We start from the raw sequence: 24,826 nt of genomic DNA on the forward strand, positions 1-24,826 counted from the left end.
TCTTCTCAATAATACGCCTTGTTCGCCCATGTGCCTCATTGTAGCATTCCTCTGCCCTTGTCCTGGCATTCCTCACTGGGGCAGTAGCCATGAGAGGTTGGGGTAACCAGAGTCACCTGCAAATTTCAAGGGATACCTGTTAGACACACACTAACTATTAGGGACTACCCTATACCCAGACTCCTACTCATACTGTGTGGGGACCTTGGGCTCACCTATTAGCTACACCCAGTGCCTCTGGAGTTGGCCCATCACATAAGGGTTGCTCTTTGCCTCAAGATATAGGCGTCATGCACAGAGCCAGGATATTTGGCATTCACATGGGAGATGTACTGGTCAGCCAAACACATGATGCATGGGCAATGCCTGTTTGGAGTGGTGTGGATGTAAGCCACATGTTGGGGGGTGGCCTGAGTGCTGTATGTGAGGTGGTCAGTGTATGTGCGTCAGGGCATGGGTGGGAACTGGTGGTTAATGAGTATGACGGTCCAGACGGGTGAGTAATCAAATTTGTTCACTCTGTTTACCCTCTAGGTCAGTGCCCACCAGAAGAAGGGTATTTGGTGTGCCATTGCCAAGGAGGTGCGGACCCTGGGGGTCTATCACAGACGTAGCACCCACTGCCGCAAGAGATGGGAGGACCTGCGCCCCTGGAGCAAGAAGATGGCTGAGGCCCAACTGGGTCTGGCCTCCCAACGTGGAAGGGGTGCCCATTGCACCATGACCCCCCTGATGTTCCGCATTTTGGCGGTGGTCTATCCAGAGTAGAATGGGTGCTTGAGGGCATCACAGCAGCCACAAGGAGGTGAGTACAGTTTCAGAAAGCAGACTCTGCGTGGTTTAGGAACTAGAAGGGTGGGGGGGTGGGTTGTGGGTGCCCCTAGGCCAGGGCGATCATGCCAGGGTAGGTCCCTTGTTTGCAGGCTCTGACACACCCCTACCCCAATGGTACAATTGGGCAGCTCCTAGTGTGCAGGGTCCTGTGGATGTCAGGTCTGCAGGTGCTGGCGTTAGGCATTGTACCCCATGGGCTGGTGACTACCATAGTGACTGGTTGGGCAAGGCCTAGTGCATAGGGCAGCTCAGTGTGTGTTGTGTCCGCCAACGGTAGTGGTGTTGCTGGCACTGACCATGTGTGTCCTCTGTCTTTCCCCCACTTTTTGTTTTGTCACCCTGTCCTTGTGTGCAGCAGCATCATCTGGCGACTGAGGGAGCTGCATCCCACAGGGACCATGAGGGTGAATCCACGGAGGGTGAAGGCACCAGTTGGACGGAGGGCGAGGGGAGCTCCGCGACTGGGACAGGAGGGGAGACCACTGACACCGACTCCTACTCTGATGGTAGCTCCCTGGCGGTGGCAGACAACTCTGTGCCCACCCCAACAACAGGTACAGCCACCACCCCCCTACCAGCACTGCCCTCCCAGCAGCTCCTCAGCATGTTTCCCGTGCCCGCTCACCCAGAAGGGTGGGCATCTCCTTCGCCCCAGGAACCTCAGGCCCTGCCCCAGTCAGCCCTGCTGCACTCAGTGAGGAGGCTATTGTCTTCCTGAGATCCCTCACTGTTGGGCAGTCAACCATTCTGAATGCCATCCAGGGTGTCGAGAGGCATTTGCAGCAAACAAATGCATACCTGGAGGGCATTCATTCTGGCGTGGCGGCCCAACAGACAGCATTTCAGGCTCTGGCCTCAGCACTGATGGCAGCCATTGTCCCTGTGTCCAGCCTCCCCCCTCCAACTTCCACTACCCCAACCCAATCCCCTCTACCCCAGCCTATCCCAAGTACACCTTCAGACCAGCAGGCACACAAATCAACACACAAAAGTGGCTCAGGAAAACTTAAGCACCAGATATCATCACACAGCCACTCACACAAGCACCATACCCATGCACACATACCAACATCCACTTTGTCCACTGTGTCCCCCTCCTCCACGTCCTCCACCTCCCTCCCAGTCTTGTCTCCACTCACACCTGCATGCACTACATCATCACCCACTGCCTCCATCACCAGCACGCCCATCACAACACACGCTCATGAGCAATCACAACCCCCACCACCATTCACACGTCCACTGGGTCCTCCCTCAGTGTGTCTGTGAGCCCTCCTCCCAAAGTACACAAACACAGGCACACACCCACTCAACAGCCATTCACCTCACAACAGCCTCCAGCCCATGCACCTTCACCCAAACTCAGCAGACATACACCTCCTACAACCACTACCTCTTCCTCCACTCCCACACCCCCTCAATCTTCCCGTCCCAGTGTGTCTAAAAAACTTTTCCTAGCTAACATTAACCTCTTCCCTACACCTCCCCCTCATCCTTCCCCTAGGGCCAGGATGTCTAGATCCCAGCCCAGCACCTCAGCCACCAAATCTGCGTCTGCTGTGATCCCTGCAAGTCTGGGTGGAAAGAAGGGGGCACCCGTCAGAGCTGCCAGTGTGCCACCTACAGATGTGAGGGACCACCAATGTCCGCCACCTGCCAAGGTCAAGAAGGGGCCGGCATCCAGCAGGGGAAAGTCACACTATCCACCCAGCAAGGCCTCATCCAAACACAAAGAGGATAGTGCCAAGGGCCCAGCAGCGACTGCCAAGGTGGGGAAGGAACACAAGACAAAGGACAAGTCTCCTCAGGGCACGATACCTCCTGGTCAGGGGCTGGTGACTACCATTTCTTCAGAGATGCCAGCGACCTGTACCATGGTCACCACCGCCGCAACGACCGCACCTGCACCGCCACCTGCCCGCCACCTGCACCGCTGCCTGCACTGCCACCTGCACCGCCACCTGCACCGCTGCTGCCACAATGTCAGTCTGCAGCATCCTCCCCAAGGATCAGCCATCCGTGGCTTCCGGAGAGGGTTTGGTGTCTCCCTCCACCACTACAGACACCTGCACCACGGGCAGCACTGGCAGCATCTTCCTCACCCAACGCCGCAGCCACCGTCACCTGCACCACCATCTGCACCACCACGTGCCCAGCCGGTGCCACTATATCGGATGTCAGCAGCATCCCCAGTGGGCAGCCGTCCGAGGCTGCAGGTGACATCCTGGACCATGGCACACCACTTGAGGCACCACCACCAGCACTGGCACTGCCAGCAGTTTGCAGCATAAGTCACCACAGGATGGAGTGTGGCTCTGCCACCATGGAGTATCATGCTACCTGTTCCATGTACATTTTGTGGCTCAGACGCCCTGCCACACCACAGGTGCAGCATCACTGGGCACAAATCCCCCTCCAGAACCAGTGGAGAAATGCATCCACTCCCCCTATCCTTGGCAGGATGAAGCACTCTGGGCACAAAGCCCCCTCCAGAACCAGTGGAGAAATGCATCCACTCCCCCATCCTTGGCAGGATGAAGCACTATGGGCACAAAGCCCCCACCAGAACCAGTGGAGAAATGCATCCACTCCCCCTATCCTTGGCAGGAAGGTGGAAGATGCCACCCACTTGAGAGTGTTGCTTTGGCACTCCCCAGGACCAAGCAGTGGCCAACCCACCCACTTGAGCGACTGTGGTCTTGCACTTCCCAGGACCAGGCAGGGGGCATGGAGCCCCCTCGAGGAGCAGTGGCGTCATACCATCCTCCGGCTGAGGTGCCCCCTTCCCCCTGAGGTGCCTGTGTTTTTACGACCTGATGCCCCTGCAGTGTTCTCTCCGTTTTGAGGCAGGTGTCATGTGTGGGCTTCGCCCATGATTTTTGGTACCACTGGTCCATGGACATTTCCAAGGGACAGTGTACGGCCTTGTGTATATAATGTAAAATTTTGTATATACTGCTTATTTACAAATCTATTGCTATATCTGAATGTTCCAATATAACACTGGTCAGACTCATTTCCTTTTGTCCTTGCATTCTTCCAGGGGGTTGACGGGGTGTATCAGTAATGTTTTTGGATATGTTAGTATGTATGTTGTTGTGGGTGAGGGTGGAGAGTCGGGGTGTTGCGTGCCACGTGTGTGTCACTCTCTTTTACCTCCCCCCCTCCCCTGTGTGCTAGGGCCGCCTTCTTTCTACTTCGTGGTGTATGAGAAGATACACCAACATGGGGAGGATCTGCAGTTCGGGGTCTATGGCGTCCTGGTTCTTTGTGGAGTGTCGAAAGGTGAGTGGTTCCCCTTCGATGTACTGTTTCCGCCATGGTTTTGATGTCATTCGTACCGCTCCGGAAAAGCTGGCGGATTGGCCTCTCATAATAGGGTGGGCAGTACATTGCCCTCCGCCTGTGTGTTGGCAGTGACCGCCGCAGTGTTTGTTGCTACCGCCGTGGCGGTCGGAGTGTGAAAGTGGCTGTCTATGCTGGCGGTTTCCGCTGTGGTCATGATCCCATTTTTTTTCTGACGGGCTGTTGGCGGTGTTACCGACCGTCAGGGTTGTAATGAGGGCCAAAGTGCCTGGGTAGTGTCAAAATAACACCGCATGGGCGAATGTGCATTGGAAAAGGCCAGTGATTCGTCAGTTTCTCAAGCAAGCGAGGCAGTGTGCCGCTCCTCCTCCAGTCGGGTCAGCGTACATCATTTCTTCTCTCCTGCAAGAGAGCGATTCTTCGATCTGGAATGGCATCTCGGGTCCGTGCAGGTTTTGCGTTGTTTTTCCGCACCCAGCAATGTTACATTAAAAATCCGGTTGCACAGTATCACAAAACCATGCTGCGTGGGGTTTGCATCGTTATCAGCCTCTGTTAGCGGGTGTTGCACGTCGTTTCTCCAGCCGCATTTCGTCGATCTTCCAGCCGTCATGCAGGAGGAGTATTGATTTCAGCCGCAAAGCCAGCAGCACGTCGTTTAATCTGCCGCGACTCGGAAGGTGCATCGAAAATTTCCCCGCACGGCAGTCTGTACGTGGATTTTCAGTTCTTGGCTGCCAGCTTCACCTCTCAAGGGCCCAGGAACTGGATAGGGCACCACTTTGCATGGCTTGAATCTCATCAGAGAGTCTAGGTGCTGGCAGGAGAAGTCTTTGATGGCCCTGAGACTTCAACAACAGGAGGCAAGCTCAGTTCAAAACCTTGAAGATTCTTCTTCAAGCAGTAATGCACAGCAAAGTCCAGTATTTGCCCCCTTTTCACAGGCGAAGCAGCAACTGCAGGACAACCCATTAAAGCACAGTCACAGGCAGGGGCAGCACTTCAAATCAGCTCTTCAGCTCTTCTCCTTGGCAGATGTTCTTCTTAAATCCGGAAGTGATCTGATTTTCAGGGGTTTTGGGTGCTCCTCTTTATATCCCTTTCTGCCTTTGAAGTGGGACGACTTCAAAGAAAAGTCTCTGTTGTTTTCCAGATCCTGCCTTGTCCAGGCCAGGCCCCAGTCACACACCAGGGGGTTGGAGATTGCATTGTGTGAGGGCAGGCACAGCCCTTTCAGGTGTAAGTGACCACTCCTCCTCTCCCCTCAGCCCAGATAGCCCATCAGCATATGCAGGCTACACCCCAGCTGTTGGAAAATGGGTTATTGGTAGGGCAGGTAGGTACCTACACCTAGCAACAAGCCACTAACCTCCACATAGGTACAGTTAGGTCTCAGTAAATTAATCCCAGCTCTACCCTTGGTAGCTTGGCATCGAGCGTCAAGGCTTAACTTAGGAGACAAAGGCCCTCATTCTGACCTTGGCGGGCGGCGGAGGCCGCCCGCCAAAGTCCCGCCGTCAGGTTACCGTTCCGCGGTCGAAAGACCGCGGCGGTAATTCTGACTTTCCCGCCGGGCTGGCGGGCGGTCGCCTTCAGACCGCCAGCCAGCCCAGCGGGAAAGAGGCTTCCACGATGAAGCCGGCTCGGAATCGAGCCGGCGGAGTGGAAGCTGTGCGACGGGTGCAGTTGCACCCGTCGCGTATTTCACTGTCTGCGCAGCAGACAGTGAAATACATGTAGGGGCCCTCTTACGGGGGCCCCTGCAATGCCCATGCCAGTGGCATGGGCACTGCAGGGGCCCCCAGGGGCCCCGCGACCCCCCCTACTGCCATCCGGATCGCCGGGATCTGGATGGCGGTAGGGGGGGTCGGAATCCCCGCGGCGGTGCAGCAAGCTGCGCCGCCGCGGAGGATTCAATGGGGCGGCGGTACACTGGCGGGACCCCGCCAGTGGTGCCGGTCCGACCGCGGCTTTACCGCCGCGGTCGGAATCCCCATTGGAGCACCGCCGGCCTGTCGGCGGTGCTCCCGCGGTCCTCCGCCCTGGCGGTCAAAGACCGCCAGGGTCAGAATGACCACCAAAGTGTAAAGCATTCAAATATCACAAAACAGTAATTAAATAAAACAAAGGAAACAGTTTAAAAATCCAAAACCAATTTATAAAAATAGCTTATATTTTTATCTTTAAAATGACACAAAAACGATTAAAATCGGTTCAGGGGAACCGGAGATATGAATTTTTAAAGTATTATTATTTTCTAGCGCTTAGAAACAAAAAGCGCCAATCGGGTTATCTGGTTGCACCAGGACCGGGGCAAAGTCAAACTTTCAGGCCGACCGCGATGGAGCCCTGCTCGGCTACAAGTCGCGGGAGGCCTCGGTTAAAAAGTTACCTTCTGACTTAGTCTTTATTTTGAAGTTTTTCTTCACCGGGACGAACCTGCCAGTTGAATCCGACCTCCTGGAGCCCTTGTCCAGATACGCGATGTGGGTTTCCTCAGTGGAGACTTTTACCTTCGGACTTAGTCGTTTTTTCGAGATGAAAATCCTTCGACCGGGGTAAACCTGGATCTTGATCCGACGTCCATGGAGCCCTTCTCGGATACGATGGCTGGGAGGTCCCGGTCAACTTTTTACGTTCGGACTTAGTCTCTTTTTTGGATGTTTTTCTTTACCGGGACGAACCACGAAGTCAGGCCGGGTCGCGGTTGAGGCAAGCCGGCTAGAATTTCCGCGGCGGGTCGGTCCCTCTCTGGAGCTTTTTTCAAAAAATTCTCAAATCTTTTCCAAACTTCTGGGGCTTCACCCAGATGTTCTTTTAAGGTTCTTTTGGGGTCCACAGCTCACCCCAAGGGTCCAGAAGTTCTGTGATGGTCCTTGGGGGGTGCGGACTTCAACTCCCAGAATGCACCTGGCGCAAACTCCTTTTTGGCCACTGGACAGTGGTCAGCTGGTCGCTTTCTTCAGGAGTTGGTGCAGGGGACTCTGGTTTAGCAATTTTTCACCTGTAGCAAACAGGGAGTCCCTCCTTGAACCAGTTGAAGCCAGGCAAAGTCCTTCTTGTGGTGAAGCCCAAGTGTGCAGCTGGTGCAGTCCTTCTGAGTGCAGGGTCCAGGTGCAGGCCAGGGGTCCAGCAGGGCAGTTCTTCTTCTTCTTTAGTTCCTTTCTTGTTGAATTCTGGAGGGGATCTGAGGCGTGGGTGCAGGTTTGGCAGTTTTATCCTTGCTCCTGGGTGAAAAGCAGGGGGGCCCTGGTTCTCCAATCAGGGACAGGGTCGTCCCCCTGTGATGACCACTTCCTGGGAAGTGTGGCAAAAATCCATCCCAGAAGGCAACAGTCTCTAAAAATCCAACATGGATGAATCTGATTTTTGGAGGTGACATCTGGCTGAGCCCACCCACTGGTGTGGCTAAAAATCATAAACACACCCCTCTCCAGCCCTCTCCTAATCTAATCAAGGGGGCACCTAATTGTCTGGGGTTGCAGGATGTGGGGGTGTTGCTGGGTGCTGCAAATGTCCTTCTCTGCCTTTGAAGACCAGTTTGGCAGCCCTCCCCCTTCCTGCCTCACCATCTGCTGAGGGGAGATTCTCTCCCCCAAGCACATTCCTTTGTGTGAAGCCTGGCCACTTCACACCTCATCAAGGCAGCCTGGCAGAAGCTGCTGCAGGCTGGCCAATCAGAGCACAGCAGCAAAAACAATGCAGAGCTGAAATTGGCAACTTTTTAGGTAAAGTCTAAACTTTTTACCTGGACAAGTTATATTAAATCCAACAACTGGAAGTTGTGGGATTTATTACAACAATCAATTTGATACCAAATTCTTGGTATGTAACATTTAAGGAGACTTTAAAATTTAAAATAAAGTCTGCCCATTCTAGCCTATGAAGGCCATTTACTTCAATGAGGGAAAAACGAATTTGGCTGTTTCTACCTCACCAGGGCTTATAAATCTATTTTTATAAAGTCCCTGCTTATAGTTACATGGCACCCAGCCCTAGGGGCACATAGGGCACACCTTAGGGGTGACTTATATGTAAAAATAAGGTAGTTTAAGACTTTGGAAGTACCTTTAATTCCAAAGTCGAAGTTGCATATAACTTTAATTTAAAAGCAGCCAGCAAGGCAGGCTTGCTTTTAAAATGACACTGGGCACCTCAGCAATGCACCTAGGTGTGCACCACCTATGCTGTGGTCCCTAAACCTACATGCCCTACCATATACTAGGGACTTATAGGTAGGTTAACTTAGCCAATTATAATTAGCCTAATTTGCATATCCATTTTACACAGAGCACAGGCCCTGGGACTGGTTAGCAGTACCCAGGGCACCTTTAAAGTCAGGAAAACACCAGAAAAAAGTGGAAAATGGGGGCAAAAAGTTATGGGGCCTCTGCAATCAGCCCTGTTTTCTCACACCAGCTCCCTATGTGTCACTGTCTAGAGGAGAGGTGCAAACAGCCCAACTGTCAAACTGACCCAGACAGGGAATCCACAAACAAGCAGAGTCACAGAATGGCTTAAGCAAGAAAATGCCTACTTTCTAAAAGTGGCATTTTCAAACACACAATCTAAAAACCAACTTCACTAAAAGATGTATTTTTAAATTGTGAGTTCAGAGACCCCAAACTCCATATGTCTATCTGCTTTCAAAGGAAATCTGCTCCTTAATAATATTTCAATGCAGCCCCCATGTTAACCTGGAGAGAGATAGGCCTTGCAACAGTGAAAACCGATTTAGGCAGTATTTCACCGTCAGTACATATGTACATGTCCCACCTTTTAACATACACTGCACCCTGACCATGGGGCTACCTAGGGCCTACCTTAGGGGTGCCTTGCATGTATAAAAAGGGAAGGTTTAGGCCTGGCAAATGGATACACTTGCCAAGTCGAATTGGCAGTTTAAAACTGCACTCACAAACACTGCAGTGGCAGGTCTGAGGGATGTTTGCAGGGCTACTAATGTGGGTGGCACAACCAGTGCTACAGGCCCACTAGTAGCATTTGACTTACAGGCCCTGTGCACTTCTAGTGCACTGTACCAGGGACTCACTAGTAAACCAAATATGCCAATCATGGAAAGCCAATTACACATACATTTTACATAGGAACACTTGCACTTTAGCACTGGATAGCAGTGGTAAAGTACCCAGAGTATCAAAAGCAAAATATTAGGGGAGATCACGCCAACGATGCCCAGTCTAGTACCGGTACGTTATTATGAAATCATAATAATATAAAGAATAGAGTCCACCTTAACTGTCTAGCTGTGAGGGCCTGGGCGGAACATAAAAAGTTTAGTTTTCTATAATTTGTGTATATTGTTACTAGGTGTCGGACTCCTAATAAATATTGACGCCATTCCTCAAAACTGCCTTTATTGCCAATAGTTCTCTATCTGCAATGGGACAGTTTTGCTTCGTGGGCAACATTTTTCTAGAGTAGTAAGCTATCGGGGACACCTGGCCTGTGATATTATTTTGTTGCAACAATATTCCCCCTAGGGCATTTTGAGAAGCATCTGCTTCCACTATACAAGGCTAGATAGTATCAGGATGGGCAAGAATAGGAGCCTCTGTGAATTTCTTTTTTAACTGCTGAAACACTTCTTTAGCATATTTTTTCCAGTGGAACGTTGTCATGCAAAAGACGAGTGATGGGGTGGACTATTTAAGAGAAATTGAGGATGAAGCAACGATAAAAGTTTGCAAATCCTAGAAAGCTTTGGATCTGTTTTAGGTTAGTTGGAGATGGCCAATTTACTACAGCTTCCCTCTTCTTGTCAACCATTTTTATGCCGTCTGATCCTAGAATATACCCTAAGAAGATCACCTCTGTCTTCTGAAACTCACTTTTTTTCTACCTTGACATCTAATTGATAGTTTTGTAGTTGCTGGAGAATGGCTCATACTTGTTTTTCATGTTCTGCCTCAATCTTGGAGTAAATGGGAATATCGTCAATATATACAATGCAGCAAATGTCTGTGAATTTTAGTAGGACCTCGTCTATGAAGCATTGGGAAGCAGCCGGGCATTGCAAAGCCCAAAAGGCATTACTTGATATTCAAATGACCAAAATAGTGGCTAGAAGGCCATTTTCCATTCATCTCCTTGCCTGACTCGTACCAAATGGTAAGCCCCCGATGTCAAATTTGGTATAAATTTTACCTTGTCCAGTAATTCTGGAATGAAAGGAAGGGGCTACCTGTTCTTAATAGTAATGTCATTCAATGCATGGTAGTCGATGCACGTTCTCAACCCTTTTTAGGAAAGAGAGGAGAAGACACTGGTGATTTAGACTGGCGGATGAAACCATTAACAAGGTACTCATCCAGATACTAGCGCAGATACTCATCTCTCATTCAGTGAAGCCATATCTTCTGCTGCATGGCAGTTTGGCTCCCCAGACAAGATCAATTCTACAGTCAAATTCCTGATGGGGCGGTAAGGTGTTCGTCTTATTTTTGTCTAATACATATGCCAGATCAGCATAAATTGCAGGCAGCCCATCTGTCTGCTCTGAGATTTTTCTTAGCCTGAAGGCTAGGAAATTGCAGTTCCATTAAAGCATAGCAGTTCCTAGTACAGGAGTGGGACTTTAGCTAGATTTCTCATTTTTGCCAATCACTTTGTGGGTTGTGTTTTACACAAGGCAATCCTGAAATGAGTCTGAATTGAGGTGCATCTATTATATCAAAAAATATCTGTTCTTCATGTATATTGTCGCACTTCATAGTGAGTGCCTCTGTTTGCAACTATATTGGGCCTGAGGTGAGTTCCTTACCACCAACCGCCCGCACAATCTTTGTTTGTGGCTTTCATAGTACTTGTATACCTAAACTTTTGGTAAATTGGGTATCTATGAAGTTTTCAGTGGCACCACAATCTATGAGTGCCTGTCTTGCATTCTTGGCCTGAGAACTTAGTTAGTACGACAGTTATATTTAAATGGTGGTAAGCTGAGCATGGATGGGAGTATGAGGTCTTCCTTGCTGTCCTCGATAAGCGGACCTCGTCACCTACCTAGATTCCTCATTTTCCAACTGCTCTGGAGCTTTTGGCACGCCAAAGAAGTTCCCACAGCGACCTTGGGTTTTTGGGGATGAGCCAAACATTTCTTTAAAAAATGGTCAGGCTTCCAACAATATAAACACTGATTTAGTTCTATATGTCTCTCTTTCTCTTCTTTGCATAAAGGGCCCCTAATTGTTCTTACTTGCATAGGTTTGCCGAGATCAGGAGATGGCTTTGTAAGAGTTTCATTTTTATGTTTGTTCTGGAAAACGATTACTCTGTGTTCTGAAGTCTTCCCTTTCTCTGATTTCCTTTCGTGGAGCCTATGGTTGAGCTTAACTACAAGATCTAGGATGTCTGAACATTCTTCTGGAAGTTCTATTTGTTGTGACAGCAGATCTTTTAATTTATCTTTTAAACTACGGTAGAAAAGAGTCACCCTTTTCTCTTCAGGCCAATTTGCTTTGATAATCAGACAACCCTTATTTGAGGCTTAATAATTTGTTCTCCGCAGCCTGCAAGCAGGCATGCTGGACGATCAGCCTTTGCATTGCCTCCTTAAATTGTGTATAATTGTATAATTGTACAGCACTGGGTCATCCTGCTCAACTAGGGTTATTGACCTTGGGGCTGCGTCTCCACCTAAAAAGGAAAGGATAAATGCCACCTTGATAGCATCATCTGGAAATGCTGTAGGTTTTGCCATAAAGTGTAGGGTGCATTGATTAATAAAAATTTTGACTTTCTTGCTATCTCCGTAAAATCGTTCAGGAAGGGCCAGTGGTACGGGTACTGGGGTAATGAATTAAAGATGTGTGAAAGATTCGGAAGTTGAGGCACCTTGTGAAATTATATTTTCCCCTATGTCCGTGGTTCTACCTTTTTGCAGTATTTGACACTGAATAGAGGCCATTTCTTGCTTTGTTGCAGAATTCTCGGCCTGTATGGCAGACAACATGGCTGCCAAACCCTGAAGGTTTAATGTGAATCCATATCGTTCAAGCAGCCTTTTTATTTGTGGGCTTTGCTCTCTGTCAGGATCAATAGACCACTCTGACCCGAGAAAGGGAGCTGTTCCTCTTGGGTTGCAAGGGCAATAGGGACTCATCTCTTATCTCCTTGTTCTTTAGTTAGCCCTGTATTCAGCTGAAGATGTTCTTGTAGGTGACGTGATGGAAACTTGCTTGGTATTGTGGGAGTGATAGGAAAAGTTGTGATAGCAGTTGTGAGAATGAGTTATTTCTAGGGACAGATACAGAATTCTGTTTTAGTACAAGAACTTATTATTCAAAGCATGCTTCAGTAAACTGACTATGCATGCAAGAACATTTTCCCACTACTAACTTACTCCTACGCTATGTAAAGAATCTCACTTTTTGGCTTGAAGTGCCTCCTGATTTGACATCTGGTTGTGGGGTATTGTCAGCAAAATAGTTGACTTTTTCAATTGGTTCCTTTCTGGAAGGCACAGTGCACCTAATGCCACCCTGATACTAGTTTAATCCAACAGAGGGGGGTGTGCTTGTGCTGATTTCTGGTTCTTATCAATGCATGCTGCACAGCGCTGCAGTTAGCGTTCACCTTTTAATCTAGTCTTTTCTTGTTTCCTACAGGTGTCAAGCTGTCTGGGAGTCAAGGAAGAAGTCTTCTGTCTTTGGAAGAAACTACTTGCAGTAAGTAGATTCTCTGAACTTAGGTTCTTTGAGGGTCTGAAAAATCTTGACCAGACTCTGCATTCTCGACGTGAAGCGCTGATTCAAGAACGAAGCAGATTTAAATAGTTAATGTATTTTCTCTGTGATGAGTCATTTAGAATGTTCATGATTACTGAATAGGTTTACCATCTGATGATGAGTCATTTAGAACCACATGACTGATTGTTTTTATCACCTTACTGATTCATTCAGGATCTGGTGCCAGATGGTTTGTGTTTACTTCATTATGATGAGTCATTTTAGAAAACTTGTGGGGGAGCTCATTGTGCAGGCTTGATTGGTCCTGCACATGTTTCTTTCATGAGTCATCATCATGCTGTGAAACTGATCTAGCAGGTGCACCAGGAACAAACAAGACCAGGCATAATTATATTCTGGGAAACAAACTCCAAGTGTCAAACAGAGTTCAAACAGGGGTGCAATGTGAGACTGTATTCTGGTCATGAATGTAACTTTTGACAAAATGTCAAGCATGATTCTTGACAATAAATCAACAGTGATTGAGTGAAGAGGACACATTGCCAGCTGTCACAACACTGGCATGATCTTAAGAACAAAACTAAGACATACTGTCCATGTGGCACAGACTGGTGCTACCAGGTGGCTTAACTTGTGAATGTTGGTCCTTCCACATCTTCATCCTCTGATGTCTGTGGTGCCTCCTGTGTCATGGGTAGTGCTGTTGTTGAAGTTGACGGGGCCACACACACATCAGGTGATAGAGATGTGGAATGAAAGGTGCCGGCAGCTGCCATTTGTGGGACACATATAGGCATCACTGCAGCAAGAAGAAACTACTGATTGCTCAATACCCCAGCTAAATCACGGTGGTAGGCAGCCAAGTTTTCTCTGAGGGAGGCCACTTCCTGCTGAATGGACTCCAGGGCATGTTGTATAGCCCCCAGCCTGTTATCTAACATGCTAATGCCACTCTGGGAGGGCAATTGTTCAAGCCTCTGCCTCATGACAGCAGCTATGTTGGCCAGGGACTGCTGGAGTCCACATAGCGGGGAGTGGGTGCCTCTGATGGCAGCTGAGATGTCCTTATTCAGACTGGGGCACCTCTGCACTCCCTCTCAGCTGCTTGCCATGATCTCCATCCCCACCTACACCCGCTGTGCCAGCCCCACTGGACTCCTACCACTGTCCTCTGAAAGGTGATGTCTGGGTCCTCAGAGTCCCAGCTGTGACAGGACTGGTTGGTGCTATGTGTTGGTAGTTGGGTGGTTCGTGTGGAGGCCTCGCAAGACTGTGTGTCCTGCCTGTGACTGAAGGTGGTGTCTGGAAGGAACCCAGGACATCCCGGGGAGTCTCTTCAAGGATGGTTGGCAGCTGGTCATCCATGTCCAGGGCAGGCAGGTCCTCAGAAGGTTAGGCATCATCCTCTGCAACGGGATAGTAAAAGGTCAATCTTTGACTGTAGTGGCTATTGACATGGCTCATCATTTACTTGCTACTGGTGGCTCAGTGACACGTTACAGACCCCAGATTGTAGTTATTTATTATGTGTTGCATTGTGCATCACACATAGGGCATCCTTTGAAGGTATTTGGTGCATTTATCCCACGCCACCATATTCCTTTCAGGCTTCTTGTCCCAGCCACTGACACAGTGGTAGCACATCATTTAGATTCCTGTTCACCATGGTGGACATTCCCACAGTAGTCTACTGAGTGTTGTCACTATTTTGGTGCTTTACTGCATTGGCACCATGAATGATGGCACTAGTGCAGCAAAGCATGGGGAGGTCCTTTACTTCCAATGCTTGTGTCACCTTGTCATCTGCCTTTAGCAGGCCTCACACATGTAGTAATTAGATGGCACAGTGCAACCATTATGGATTCTCAGCCCCATTCGTTCTTCCCTCCCTGCATTAGGGACATTTCCTTGCATACAGCATATCTGCCACAGGCATATGTTGGTATAAGGATGTAGAATGTGGATCAATGCATGCATTTTGTGACTTTTTTAATATGGCATGAGGGAAATGGGCAGCTTGGATCCACATTGGCAAGTATATGTATGATGGTACTGTTGCATTACGAGCTAGTGACATTGGGCTCCTAGTGCAACATTGATGGAATTTTTTCTGTTATTACACATGAAGGTGTCCCCTTGTGCACAACGCCAGCCATTCCCACAACACAGGCAGACTTGTTACATTGTGAACTGGAAGCTACTTCTACAGCAGCACAAATGATGATCACAGACATGCCCCATATGTTGTAAATGTTTATTTTTGTGCCCATTCCCAAATGGTGCATGGAGGTTTGTGAGATTTGTTGTTGGGCCACTCTGTACAACTAGTGTAGGACATGTTGCACACTAAAAGCCAGATTTAAAAGGCCCTTTCACTACCGAAGCTTCACTTTCAGTGACACTCCAGTGGCATTTTACACTGCTCCATATTTACAAGGAGTTGTGACACCACTTTTTGTGGTGTTACGCCTCCTTGTAAATATGGGCCCCACTGAGGCAATTTTTTGCATCAGAGGGCGTGCAATGGGTGTTGCAGTGGGCGTTCATTTGCAACACACATTGTTTTTGATACTGCCCCAGAGTTACGAGAAATTGTAATCTGTAGCTGCGCCAAAAACTAATGACACCACAGGGGTGGCATTAGCATTGCAAAACGAGGAGGAATGCTTTTATTCCTCCTCGTACTTTTGCTTTTCTGTGTGCTGCATTGTGCAGCACACATTGAAGAAGCAAAATGCCATGGATGATTGTTTGTGTGCAGTAAGGTGTCCCTTCCTGAAAATAAACAATCATTAAAAAATGAGGCTTTGGTACTTACGTGTGCTGCATTCTGCAGCGCACATAGAAGTGCCAAATCTCCCTTGTAGAGTGTTAAACATGGGCAGGTGGATCAGTGGCAACAGTGAAGCAACAGTGAAGCAATTGCTGGGATTGGTGCATATAAGGGGGAAGGTGTGGGCGCATCTGAAGTGTTGGCCCATTATTGCCCAGGTTTCAAGGAAAATGATGGAGTGCAACGATGCGTCACATTTGACAGTGCCACACTGCGTCACTTACGGTTGGATGCACCATTTTAAAGTGTTTGTGGCTAGGCCCTGTGTTGTCCCCTGCATCAGCGCAATTTTTGTTGCTGAGCGCCAATGCACACAGCCTTCCACCATAGTGCAAGGATGCCTTTACTGCAGAGGTGATGGATTGTGGGCAGGAAGGGACACCTTCCTGCTGAAAATACAATGTTTTCTGGGCATTTGCACTTTCTATGTGTGACGCCGGATGGCGCTGAGGGATGGTTAGTGTAAAAAAAATCACGTTAACCTTTGCAACATGGCGTAAGGAAATATGACTCTAATGCTGCAAAAGTGGTGCTAGACCATTTTGCGGCACGTAAATATGTTGCAAAAGGGTGAGCACAATTTTATAACAGCATTAGCGTGAAAACAAATTCACAAGCAAGAAAAAGTACAAATTGGAGAGAAGATGGAGTTTTCAGGCCAGGAAAGACCCCCAGGGAGACCCCAATCACCCAAGTACCAGCCAGTAGGGTCCAGAATATTCCCAGGAGAAGGAGAAGAGAAAGTGCAAGTGTTGCTTTAGTGAGGAGGAGCATGACATCCTGGTCAGAGAGGTGATGGAGCACCAACACCAGCTCTTCGTCACCTCCAAATTGCCAGTTGGTAGGAGAGACGCAATATGGCAGTAAAATAGTAGACAAAGTAAACAGCGTGACAGAGGTGAAGAGGACTGTCACCAAGAGCAAGAAGCGCTGGCACAATTGCAAGTGCAGGACTATGGAGAAACTGGTGAGGAACCAAAAGGCAGCACTGCATACTGGAGGTGGAAGTCCAGCACCACAGGAAGACCTGGATGAGCTGGAGGAGATGGGTGCAGCGGTCATCCAGGAGTAGCTCACTGGAATTGCAGAACAGCACAGACTACCAATAACCACCACAAATGCAGGGTAAGCTGCAGGGGGGAATATAGGACATACTCAATGCATGCCAAATGGTTACATCGGGGCACATAGGCCCTGAATCGAGACGTTCCATCCCCACCCAAGCCACACATGTACTGAAGCTTTGGTTTTGCTATGCACTCCAACATATATACAACGTGGACATAGGCCACTCACTATGGCTTTACTCCACCATGTAAATATGCAGCACGTTGCCTGGAAGGGACATGCAAATAATGTGGCTGTGGCTGTGCCATGACAACACAAATTGCATATTGTCAAAGCCTCTGTTCCTACACAACCTAGACACAGAGACTAGGACGGAACTCAATACCATCCCTGGGGTGGTGTTAGGGTGGTGTCTCTTGTCAAAATGCTTCCATTCCTCATTGTCACATTGCCTTTACTCATGTGTGATGCATCTTGCAGCACACATTGAAAATCCACCTTAGCAAAAATAGCTTGTACATGTGCAGTGAGGGACACCTCATTGCACCTGAACAAACCATCCCCTTAAGGTGGGGACCCCTTCATCGTGCTTCAACAATGCCTGTGTTGGTGCAGGGAGAGCAAATCTGTGCAGTCACAGGGGGAATTGCAGGGCTGTGCCATATTCAAGTAAACATGGCACATCCCTGCGTATCTAAACTGGTGCAGTGTGGTGCAACACATATTGCTGCTGCCCTGAGCCGTGCCCCATGAGACAAATCTGCCCTAAAGCTTGCAACCTGTGGAAAACAACTCATAAAGGGTGAACCCACAACAACTCAGAGACAACCATATGTGCCATATGGGAATGGTCACAACATTAAACACATACTACACATGGAGCATGTCTGAACATCATGTGTGCAGCTGTAGAAATAGCTACAATCTCATCATCTAAACAAGATAGAGGCCCAGATCAAACAGAATATTATGGTGCTTGGCGCTGTGTCAAATTCGGCAGCATCACGCACCGTAATTTTCAAAACGCAGGGATGTGCATATTCATAAGACACCATGTACCCCTGTGTTCTCCCCAGCGCAAGCGGTAAATTAGCTGTTATGCACCAATGCAGCCACCCTTGTACCATAGTGCATGGATGGCTGCGTTGAGGGGGAGATTGTTTTTGTGCAGGAAGGAACACCTTCCTGCACACCAACAAACTTAAATGCCGATTTGCTCTTTTTATGTGTGCTGCAGATTGCACCACACATAGAAAAAGAAACAAATCTAGGAGAAATGTAAGCATTACTCCTGGTTTAGCCATGCTAATGCCACCCCTGGGTTGGCCTTGGATTTTGGCTCAGCTTCCGGTTTACAAAAAGTCATAAATCTGAGGCAGTGTCAAAATGCAATAGGTGTAGCTGTGGCATGCCCACAGCAACACCCATTGCACACACCTTCCACGCAAAGTGCTGTGTGTGAAGGGGCCATATACATATAAAGTGGCGTTAAGGCACAAAAAGTGGCTTTATGCCACCCTGTAAATATGATGCAGGGCATTGTGCCATTGGAGCCTCACCAAAAGTGACATTCAGATGGCACTCTGGGTAGCTAAATATGCCCCAAAATACCTTGTGAGTTTGACCTATGTGTGATGCACAATGCAACACATAAGTACAACTACAACCTTGGGTCAGCAACATGTCAATGAGCCTCAAGAGGCAAATAAATGATGTGCCATGTCAACATATAAAACAATCTATGATTGACTTTACCCTATCTCATTGCAGGGGATTATAGCTTACCTCCTGCTGTGTTGAATGTCCTGGATTTTACAGATGACACAAATGACCAGCTGCCAACCATCAATGAACAGTCTCTCCAGGATGTCCTAGGATCCCTCCAGACACCACCTCCAGTCACAGGGAAGACACACAGCATTGCGGGGTCTCCACATGAACCACTCAGCTACCAACACAAACCTCCAGCCAGTATTCACACTGCGTTGGACTCTGAGGACCCAGAGATCACCTTTCAGAGGACAGTGGTAGGAGTCCAGTGGGAGCTGGCACAGCAGGTGCGGGTGGGGTTGGAGATCATGGCAGGAGGGAGTGCCGAGGTGCCTCAATCTGAATAAGGACAACTCAGTGCTATCAGAGGCCCCCGCTACCGCTACGTGGACTCCAGCCGTCCCTGACTGACATAGCTGCTGTCATGTTTCAGAGGCTACAGCAATTGCTCTCTCAAACTGTCAGCAGCATAACAGACAATAGGCTGGGGGCTATGCAGAATACCCTGGAGCCCATACAGCTGGAAGTGGTCTCCCTAAGGGGAAACATGGCTGCCTAGCACTGTGATGTTGCTATGATGTTGAAAAATCAACAGTTCCTCCTTGCTGCAGTGATGCCTTATGTGTTACCACAAATGGCAGCTTCCGGAACCTTTGATTCGACATCTCTATCCCCTGAAGTGTGTGTGACCCCCTCTACAACAGCACCAGCTATGGCGAGTGGTCACCACACACATCAGAGGATGAAGATGTAGAAGAAATAATATTCACAAGGAAAAGCACCCGGTAGCACCAGAATGTGACACATGGACAGTTTCTCCTTAGTTCTGGGCTTAAGATCATGCCAGTGTTGTGACATTAGGAAATGTTCTCTCTTCACGCAACTACTGTTGACTTGTCTCCTATGTACTGTAATTGTCTCTTACCAATTGACAATTTTTCACCTCCTCACTAGTGCACACTACTCCTAACCATGTCTCATGACATGTCCCTCAACCTGGACTCTGAGTGTGCTACATATGGCTAACATTCACTCGTGGGGTCTGTGAACTGGGCATTGTATAGAATTCATAAATACACTTGCACCTGTAAATAAAGCACCTTGCATACATGTAGCATTTCAACGTTTACTGTGATCCATCAATTCAGTTAAATGATTGCATTTTGTGAATCCATGTCAATGAGCACAGGATTTCAGTACATGAGTGCATGACTTTCAGACACAAAGCCACACACTAGGATCCTAACATGAGAAAGGTGACTGATGGTGTTGTCGGCTACAACCAACTTAATGAATATTCTGCACAAATATTGAACAGATATCCTTCGAAGTTGACATACGACATGTATGGCTCTGAAACAATCAATGGTTATTTACCCACATGGGAGTACCAGTACAACTTATTTGTGTGGTACACAAGAAGCTATCCTTATCAGTGATGGGCACCTGTCACACCTGTCAGTGTTGCAGGATACAGTTCCAATTTTGCCTGTTGTCAGATGTGCCACACTTGCCAACAATGAAACTGCAGGACCTCACCAATGACAGTTACATACTTACCTGTCCAAGATAAAGTATACATACACATTGTGAATGGCTGGAACAGTGAATGGCAAACGTATGGACTAGTTGATGTTATTTAACAGCCAATGAGACAGTTCCTAGGTCATAGGGGATGCATATGATAATCCTTGGAAATCAAGACAGTAAGCATACCCTAGGCCATTCCTCCAAATTGGTCAGTGCACTCATGAGAACCCTCAGACCCTCAATCAACTTACAAAAAGATTAGTCTAATAGAAACTGGATTTATTGTAAAAATTCTAACAACCATAGACCTACTACTAACCCCAAAAATACTCTACACTACCCTACACTAAACTAACCTAAACTAACTTAACTTAAACAGCTACACCTATCTAACCTATTTTAAATGTATCTTACACATGTAACATCACACTCTAAACATTGTCCCCCCGAGCCCCTCAAGAGACAAGATACAAGTAGGACAACATAATCTATAACTACACATGTACTAACCTAACCTATATATATATATTGTATTTTATATACACAAAGACCCCAACATGACCACTACTCAACCCCCTACCAATACAAAATAGTAGAAAAACCCACCCCCAACTATACTTAATCTAACATATGCCTTCCCTACACTAACATAACACTACCCATCTAAAACCCAATCTAAAACTATGTACAACAGTAAAGGGGAGGGGAATGAACTGGGAGGCTGTGGATCCAGCTTATTTAATTGTTCCAGTTTTTTCTTGATGTACTTCAACATCTTGTTGTCAGCACTTTTCTGCTCTACTTTGTCCAGTCTGGCCAATATGTTGGCCATGTCCTGCCTCATGTCCCTTTTAAATTGGCTGCTCATTACCGCAGCAGGTGGCTGAACAGGTGCCTGGCTCCTAATAGGTGCAGTTGGCGTGAAGGGGCTTGGATTTGCAGAAGCCCTATGCATCCCTGATGTTTTGCCAACACTGTCCTTCTTTTGCTGTGGCTGCTGTGGAGGTCCCTCATGTGCAAACCCATGCCATTCCCCAGTCGCGTTTTCCGTGTGGAACCCTCTTCCCATTCTGTGGTATCCTGCATCCGTTTCCATGATGTGCCTGTAGCCTTCTGCCCTTTTGTGGAATGCGTGCCGTTGGTCAGGGGTCAAATTGGCAGCTGAAAAATGGGGAGAATCAAGCATCACATTCAGCTTTGGGTTCAGGTTGAATAGACGTATAATGTACACTGCAACTGCAGATGACACGTGCAGTGAACCACAGATTCCTCATTAATGACTTACTCCTCATCTATGACTATTTCCTACCAGGCATCTACGGTTTCATGCACATGTCACTGTGATGACGACTATCGACTGTTGACTATCAGGGCCCAGAAGTGAGTGGACTAAATTGTCTTTGATCAACATTTTTTAATTCAAACTTGCGGGGATCATGTGCCCCAACAAGTCTGGATTTTCTGTGTCCTTTTCCATAACGGGGCTGTGAATGCAATTCACCACCTTGACATCCCTGGTGAAACATCAAGGCTTTCCCAGTCATCATGGATGCAAGGTGGGGGTCATATGATAGGGGGCTGCAAACTTCCCATCAGCTATTCTAAGGTTTGGTAAATCATCATTCATGTGACCTTGTTTAAGACCTAGCCTGAGCATACGTTACAAGGGGGCACACAATTGCTCATGATGTGCCCACATGTACAACGAATGCAATGTTCCCAGAAAGTTTGGCTAAAGCCTTACCTACACATGAAAGTTGTCTCCACATTACAGAACTAAAGCCCCCTACACTGTGCTATATGTTGTGCTACATATGTAAAACGGCACACACATGGTGGCCGTATGGGTGCCCTTAGGCCCACAGTGTGTTTGTTACTGCACTGGGTGGTGAAACAGTATTCTGATATATGGAACATCATGTGCACATGCATGTCAGACATCATCAAAGTACCAGGTACACACTCAGCATTCACATCATATGCACATGTGATGTGACCTACACCACTCATAAATGTCATGGTGGCAGGACCATGCTGTGAATTCTGCTGAGATCTGGCTTGGGAAAATTAATTGACTTTTCCCACAACCATCTTGTGCTGAATTGTCTCTTAATTGTGTACACTACTGACTGTTGTTCAGGACAATATGGGTGCTTGCAGTACAACAGCCTCAATATATATCTGAAGGGTAGCGAGGTACCTGTGGTTCAAGTGTCTCCTATATAAGTACCCTAGAGGCCTCCAAAGATATAACCTGCATCTGTACCGGCTTATGAGTAACTGTAAGCTATGTGTGGCACACAGTGCTGTCAACAGTGCTGTGACAACGTTGTTGTCAACAGGCATGCTATTTACATAAACAGCTGCTCTGACACCTATCATGATAGATATCAATGAAAATGTGGCCAACCGTTCCATTTCCTAAAACCCACAATTTCATGCCAGCACACATTGCCCATTGTGCTACAAGCAAGCCATTCTCACTGCTCAACATTCCTACAGACATGATGTCACCATCCTTACTCCAATGACATCACATAATTGGTCAAGCAAATCCATTATTCATAGCATTCCACACATCAGACTGACTCACACCAAACCCTGGATTGGCACACATGACACACAAGATGACACTTACTGGCTGCATCGGGGTCTTGAAATTGGGCCAAATCACCAATGTGTAGGGTGGAGGTCCACCTGCAAGACATGAATGGAAAACATTGCTTAGTGATATTTGTACATATCAGTTAACAGACAACATTGTTTACTATCAACTTGTTAGGCTGAGTGAGCAAGTCATCCTAGTGGTAGAGCAGAGCAACAGACAAACATCTATGATCAGTCAATCACACATAGTCTCAGATAATGGAGACCCAGGCATCTACAAACCATCACTTTCCCAGACACTCCTGTGGTGCTTTTCCCTGCACCATATATACATGGCATTGTCATGCAGGCGTTTGTTAGCTCTACATCTCCATGACCTTATAGGACTGCATGACACTGTATGCTGCATCTGAGAGGCATGCGATGGTTGTTGCAGTGGCCGTCTCATTGTGACACTCATAGCATTTGACCCTGCCCCTGATGTTGTAGCCAACTACCTCATTGTCACTGCAAACTTACAAACAACTGCTCAGGGGTTGAGTGGGTATTCAAAACTGTTGAGGAATGCTGTGATACATCCTTGTAAGAAGTAACTAATATGTGTGTGGCTTCAGAAGGCACACACATGAGCAACAATGCCGTGGGAGTTCACTCATGTTTAAAAAGTTGTACCTGCCTCCACATTGACTGATTTAAATTACGGATGTATTGCCAATACTGTGTGGCCAGCCATTGTTGGCATGGTATACCAATATTTGTCCAGGGAGGGATAAGAACATGCGCATAGACATACTTCTCAACACAGACACAGTTGCTCTTTGGTCCAAGGATGCATTTGTTGGTGTAGGTTACTGAGTAATGTGCCAGTGATGGAGCAGATGCAGGACAGTCCCATACTGTCAGTAAAATGTGGCAGGCCTATGGCACTAAGTCAGCACATGTGTGTGTGGTAATAGACATAGGTCCTCATTATGACATTGGCGGTGACTGTTAAAGTGGTGGTAATACCGCCAACAGGCTGGCAGTAATTACCACCAAATTATGAACATGGCAGTGATAACTCCCCTAGATAGGCAATGTACCACACTAACCGCCAGAGCATTAACACCACTGGCCATGGCTGTAGCCATCAACAGCCAGGCGGAAGACAAGGTACCGCCCACCATATTATGACACTGCAAACTGCCACAATTTCCGGGGTGGTACGAATGCCATCAAAAGCCTGGTGGAAACACATCACAGAAGACCAAAGACTCACCAACAGAGACACAGAGAAGACCAACACCACCATGTAACTGGAATTGCAAGTCTTCCCAATGCTCTTCTATGCCATGCTCCACCTGGAACACCAACGCCGACGAAGACGTCAACGGTAAGTACAGACGCCTAGCACACAAGGGAGGGAGGGAGGAAAAGGACAGTGACACACACATGCACGACACAACCAGCTGCAGACATAAACCAATGGCACACAACGCACGGCATAATCATACAAGGACTGCAGTTCGGCAGCAATGACATTGTAATAGCAAGGCAACATCCACTATATGAACAAATTTTGTAACAAAGATACATGAACAATTTGTCCAGAAAGGGCCAATGTCCAGTCCAATGTACAAAAGGCTCACATGGCCACAGAACACAGTACAAGCCCCAACTTGACCCTGACGAATTCCGCACAACACTGTGCAGGGGCAACATCTCGGAAGTGGACAGGCACCTCAGGGGGAAGGGTTGTAGGGGGCACGTCAGCTGAAGTCGGGGACTTGCCCACTGCTGTTGGAGGGGACTTCATACCCATTTCCCAATGCTGGGGAGTGCAAGGTCACAGTCTCTGAGGTGGGAACTTACCCACTGCTCCTGGAGGGGGCTCCATATACAACAGTCCGTGGAGGGTGGCTTACATGCCCTCTGCTGGAGGTGAGGGCTGCATTGTCTCTGCTGGGGGAGGTGTCTCCTGGGCAGCCTCTGCTGGAGGTGAGGGCTGCATTGTCTATGCGGGGGGAGGTGTCTACTGGGCAGCCCCTGCTGGTGGTGAGGGCTGCTGTGTCTCAGCTGGAGGTGAGGGCTTCTTGCCTGTCATTTGTGGTTGAGGGGGAACCTCTTCTGACATTGGTGGTTGACTGCGAACCTTTTTTGACATTGGTGGTTGAATGGGAATCTCTTCTGA

This window comes from Pleurodeles waltl, chromosome 10 (genome assembly GCF_031143425.1).
Source record: "Pleurodeles waltl isolate 20211129_DDA chromosome 10, aPleWal1.hap1.20221129, whole genome shotgun sequence".
NCBI classification, from domain to species: Eukaryota; Metazoa; Chordata; class Amphibia; order Caudata; family Salamandridae; genus Pleurodeles; species Pleurodeles waltl.